The sequence below is a fragment of the Olea europaea genome, unplaced genomic scaffold (genome assembly GCF_002742605.1).
Source record: "Olea europaea var. sylvestris unplaced genomic scaffold, O_europaea_v1 scaffold1505, whole genome shotgun sequence".
Lineage (NCBI taxonomy): Eukaryota > Viridiplantae > Streptophyta > Magnoliopsida > Lamiales > Oleaceae > Olea > Olea europaea.
The window spans coordinates 112,918-119,258 of NW_019232625.1; the positions used below are offsets into that span (position 1 = coordinate 112,918).

The 6,341-nt window shown below is 34.8% G+C and overlaps 1 pseudogene; it reads right to left on the bottom strand.

The window, feature by feature from the left end:
• Positions 1 to 3,374: 3,374 nt before the first annotated feature.
• Positions 3,375 to 5,073, bottom strand: LOC111376432 (annotated as a pseudogene).
• Positions 5,074 to 6,341: the final 1,268 nt, after the last annotated feature.

A 6,341-nucleotide genomic window follows, 5' to 3' on the forward strand; every position in this document is an offset into this window, starting at 1 on the left:
ATTTCATTTCAACATAGAAATAAAAATTATCAATTCAACTCAAAAAGAGGACGGGGCAGAGGAGGAGCAAGACCATATCAAAAGAGGTATGACAAGCCACAAGTTAAATGTTATACTTGTCATCAATTTAGACATTATTCATGGGAATGTAAAAGGGCTTTAGCCCACAAGACTCCACTTGAAGCATGGAATGGGAGAAAACCAGCAGTATCTCATTTAAAGGTATTTGGATGCATTGCATATGCCCATGTACTTGATGAGAAGCATTCGAAGCTTGATGACAAAAGTAAAAAATGTGTGTTTGTTGGCTATGATTCAAGAACAAAAGGTTACAAGCTCTATAGTCCAAGTGATGGGAAGATGTTTATTAGTAGAGATGTGGATTTTGATGAGGAAACAACATGGAATTGGTATGTTCAAGAAGAAAGCTATGATTTTCTTCCTTTCTTAGAGGAAGAAGATAATAATGAAGAAAGAAATGAGACCACCACTTCCCTAACATCACCATCACGTGGTGAAATTGATGTTTCTGAAGGAAGTTCAAGTGAAAGGCCTTCGCGTACAAGGAGGCTTGATGATATATATCGAGAAACTGAGAGAATTGATGATATTACTTTCTTCTTTCTATCTGCAAATATTGAGCCCATAGGTTTTAATGAAGTTGCTGAAGATGAGAAAAGGAGAAAAGCAATCAATGAAGAAATCAAAGCTTAGTTGGAAGCCCAAGATATTTAACTTGTACAAGGCCAGATATATTATTTGGAGTAGGACTGATTAGTCATTATATGGAGGCTCCAACGACAACACATTTGAAAGCTGCAAAGAGAATTTTACGTTACATTAAAGGTACTCCTGGTTTCGGTTTACATTATTGTGCATCTAATGATTTCAGACTTAGAGGTTTCAGTGATAGTGATTGGGGTGGCAACATTGATGATCGAAAAAGTACTAGCGGATTCGTATTTTACATGGGTAACACAGCTTTTACTTGGAGCTCAAAGAAGTAACCAATTGTTACTCTGTCAACTTGTGAAGCTGAGTATGTTGCTGTCAATTCTTGTGTTACACAAGAAGTTTGGCTAAGGAATTTCCTGAATGAGCTTCATTTTGCTCAAAGAGAGCCTACTAAAGAAATCAACCATTGTTTTAGCAAAGAATCCGTTGTTTCATGAACGTATCAAGCATATAGATACCAAATATTACTTTGTATATGAATGCATTGCAAACAAGGTAGTGAAGATTAATTTTGTGAAATCTCAAGACCAAACTGGAGATATTCTCACAAAAGCTCTCAAGTTCAATACTTTCAAGGCATTAAGAAGCTTGTTCAGAGTATGTGAAAGTCGTGTTTAAGGGGGGGTGTTACAAAAATAAACATGGATTTAACCTATTTAATTTAGGAGTTTGAAATATTTGTATTATTAATTAATATGTACCTCGTTAATTGTGATTCATGTATGCATGTATTGTTAATGAATGTGTACCTAGTAAAGTGTGGTGCATGTAGTAGAAATAAATTGAGAGGATAAACTTAGGTGATAGGAAGTCCTATAAATACCTATGTAATCTTGAGTTGAAGATATGTCCACAATTGAATAGAAAATCGTTTCCTCCTCCTAAGTCCACTTCTGTTTCCTACAAACAGATATCGAATTGGTGCCTACATTTGTACAAACTTGACACTATATTGAGATAACAATGAGTCCGTGACAAATGCTAAAAACCCAAGAATCACAAAAGGAGTAAACACATTGAACAAAAATATCATCTCTTAATAGACATAGTTGATAGATAAGTTGTAATTGTCAATAAGATGGCTACCGAGGACAACTTCACGGCTTTTTACTAATAGCGTATTGGTCAAGGTTTTTGAGAGCATATGCAAGACATGATTTACAGATAGTATATTTTGCTTTGATATAACATACTCGTGAATAATTAAACAATCTTGTTTATTGAATTATTTTTTTTTTAATTTTCGGGTAATTCTAATTCCACATTCCAACAACAAAAAATCACATAACATAATGTTATATTTGCTATGATCACAAATATAGTTAACACAAATATAATCTTGGACTAGTGTGAAACGTCCAAAATTAAACAAAAACACAATTAAACATTTAAAAACATAAAGGATTCAAAAATAAATGTACAGAAAATAAAAGTTGAACACAGAGAAATTTTTTTGCTCGAAGCCCCAGATTCGATGACCACTTATAACATCTAATATCCTGTTGAGCATCAACAAAATAGATAATGCTCTATTGGACAATAAAGCATCAAAATGGCAACAACGATACGACAATATACAAATTACAAGATAAAATCACATAGAATTATCCTTTTGCATCCAAAACAACCCTTTCAAACTAATATTCACCAAGAAAATAACAAAACTAATCTATATTATTTCTATTTATCGCAAAACCAAGATGTTCTTGTAACATTATACCAAAGTAATAAACAAAAAATTGAAAGAAGAAGAATAAGAAACTTTAGAGTCTCGAATGAAGGTTTCGGGTGAGTAAATGAAGAGTGCACAACGTATGTATCAGACTTCTCTCTAATTCAACACAATGAATCAAAACGTGCCAGACGAAGAATTTAAGTTTTCAAAAGAATCCAGAAATAGATCTAACAGACTTAATGAAGCCACGTGTCACTATCTAGTTAACTCCACTCACTAATAGAAATGCATTTCACAAACACGACTTTAGTACAATTTTTGGAGCACACACTTCATACGTGCACAGCACATCACAGTGTATTTGAGGTCACATTTTTTATATATTTGACACGAGTAGAGGCGTCGACTTTGGAGTTGCTCGAAGCGTCGGTTGTGACTTCAATGCTGTTAGCGTCGAAGAGAGAGATGGTGGAGACAGCCCAAAACCAACGCCTGTAGATTGGAAAGAGAAAGGAATTGCACATAGCGAGCTGCTGCGTCGCCTCCCATGCTGGTGGCGGTACCTCCCCATGCCGTCGGGCTCCCTTGGTCGCCGGTCACAGAGTTTAATTACTTACCGACGTCGAGCAGTGAGAGAGAGGATGGGAAAGTCTTGTAATGGATGAGTGAAGAGATTAGGGTTTGAAATTTGAATTGGGTGTATTTAATTTATTAAATCTGACATGTGAATAATCAAACTTTGAATCTGATTTTTGAATTGGGATCTTTAAAGATCTGGAATTCTATAATTTCCACTATAAACTATATACATAATCATCATAAATATTGGCCCAAATTGTGACATATTATGTTACTTTTTATCATACTCATTATCATACTAACTGGCCCAAATGAACCATACAATATGTCAGATAAATTGGCCCGAGACATGAGGACCAGACCTAGATGCAGGAAATACTATTGATGAGACGAGTATAAATCGTATTCATTAACATTGATCAAGCTGTCTATTATCTCTTCCATTTTTTTGAATACAAATTACATGAACATATCAACTAAACTCGAGCAAAATGAAGAATTTTCTACGATGACCTAAAATTGTGCATAAAAAATAATGTTACTCAGAGCCGCCAGGAAGCAGTTTGGTTGAAGCGTTTAGCTGCTGCAGGGACTATTCGTGATGGTGATATGATTTCAGCAAAAGATAGATTATACGAATCTGTTCCTAATCGGCTTTGCAACCAACCTTTGCTTCCAGAGAAGCCATCGGTCACAATCCAGCAATTTTTGAAGCCGAGATTTGTTAGTGATCTAGCAACTATTTTAGCAAAATCTGAGTACCTAGACATTTCATGGATTTAAATTATCGTAAGGTTCATAAAGAGTAAAAAAATAAAGATACTTAAGCATGTTTGGCTCAGCAAAAAAGTGTAAAAAAACACGACATATATTGAAACAACTACTTCTGAGACTCATATCGCTCGTGGAAGGCCTGTTTTTGGGCTTATAAGCACATTGAGCACCCTCCGCCTACTAGTTATGTATAATAGTGTGTTTTCTACCCAACGTGCTTATCAACCCACAAGACCGTTCTTCAACGAGTGACGTCATGCTCAAAAGTAGTCGTTACATAATCATTTTTATAAGTAATTTAGGAACAAGCGTAAGGAATATAGAACTCATGAGTCCAATATCACGATGTTGGAACCTTTACCAATTCTCTTGAGATGAGAGATCTTCAACGCCACCATTTCAGCTTCCACTTTCTTCACACTTCTTACAAGGCTTCTGATCTTGCTAGGTAATTCTTCTAAACTGAAATAGTACAGGAAGTATTACGTTTTATGTACTCCTGTGCTCGAGAAAGTAATATTTGGTTGCGTCAACATTCAGTAAATTTGGCAATAAACAAATGAAAATAGAAGCTTCTAGTCGAGTAGAACTCCGCTTAGCTAATTCCAAGTCATAACAAAAGTTTCAGTTTTGCATACAAGTCTATTTAATACGTGATATCCCGATACAATGCAGGTTTTTGAAGCTAAAACACATGGATGGCAATATTAGGCTGCTCAACATAACTGTTCTTGAGAAAAGTTTGCTTACGGGATAGATATCAATTTGTTTTTAGTATTGGAGGGAAGACGAGGAACACCAGCCTTGTTTTTGTCGTTCTCTGATCTTATATCTATCATAACGTAATTCTTAGTAGACATCAGATCCAGCGATTGAGCAGGAGTTAGATCACCTAAAGAAATGAAAGCATCATTCGACAAAGTAACAGAAACTAAAACTGAATTTGAAGAATACCAAAAGTAAAGCAATTTATTATGTTCATCACGATGTAAAACATAAATCAATTTAATTTGTTCATCATGATGTGAACTCAGATGATGTACTGATGTACACTGTTAGTACACAGGATGAAGAAACTGAAATTAATAGAGGCAGAAAATTACCCTTGTAACCACGAAAGCCGAAAGAGATGGCAGAAAAGATGGGAGGAAGTAAGAGATATGCAAGGAATAATGCACCACCAGCCCCAACGATACAACAGGATCTGCTGATGAGATAGTCTCAACAGTTGAAGTAGTTATAGGTTTCGTCTCATCAATAACTTTTGTTGTTTGTTGTGCTGCATCAGCAACTGTCTGCAACCAAAAAGATTATTTCTAAGTCGAGACTAGAAATGCATGAAATTACAAGTGTTGTAGAACTAAATTTGAAAATATAAATTGTCCCCTCTTTGAAAAGCTTAAGCTTTTAGACAAAGTGGTTCAACATGGTATCAAGTCTATCTATCACCCATTTAGTCTTCGATAATAATTGAATCCGTCTGCACATGTGGTGCAGGTTGAGGATTCAACAAATTTAAATGAATAAATTTGTATAATCCCTAAGCCTCGAGCTTTTAGATGCAATGATTCAACAACACAAACACTAATTACTTGGAATATTGCTACAAATGTTGAATGATATCGATACACATTATAACACAAAACATAATTCCAAATATCAGACTATTCTAGTGATTAATTCGGATGATTCAGCAAACTGGAAATTTCAGCACCTTCGATGCAAAATCATGTACCCCAGCTATGCTTTTTTCCCCATGATTTTAGCGTCGTACAAAATATGATCTATTATCAATCAGCAAAAAATTGTTCCACGTTGTTGATTCAAACTTTCCAACCTAATCACAATTGAGCTACGTGACTAAATTGAGCAATGATTAGGTAATACTTTATCTCTAACTTAAGCCAACTTTTGAGAAACTAAAGTTCAAAATAGAATATAAAATGTTGTAAAAGAATGCTAGAGAACGACTCACTAAGTTCCAGCCCCTGCCCTTATAAGATAACCAGCATAATTTCTTGTTCGTCAATAGTATGGGTCAATCCTTTCAAGTTATGTTTAGTCAATAGGCAGCCAAAAAAAAAAAATGTGACGTTTCCGATAACTTCTTTATTTCCTCTTATTTTTCCAGTCGAAACTTTGATAACCAAGCAGCATTACTTAAAGTAATATGTTATGGAACTATTTCCACATTCTCTGTGATTAAGTGATATTATACAGATTTCCCATGATTATTTTCATAATAATTATTTATCTCATAAATAGGGTCTTTCTCTTTGTAATTCGTAGACAGAAAGTTACAGAAGGTATTGTTGAAGCCAACATTTAAGTGATATGCATATGGTCATCTCTAATAGCTTAAACTTCTAGGTCAACTGATCATCGTTAGTATAAGAGCATGTGAATGCCATGGGTTCATTTCTGAAGGGGAAAAAAAAGGGAGTTGCACGTACACGTGGGGGGATGCTGAAGGCAAGATTTTTAAATGGTATGTTCGTGTTCCTCTCTAATAGGTTAAACTTTTAGATAAAGTAGTTTAATAATATTGTTCCTTCAGTGTGCTATATCCAATTCATAA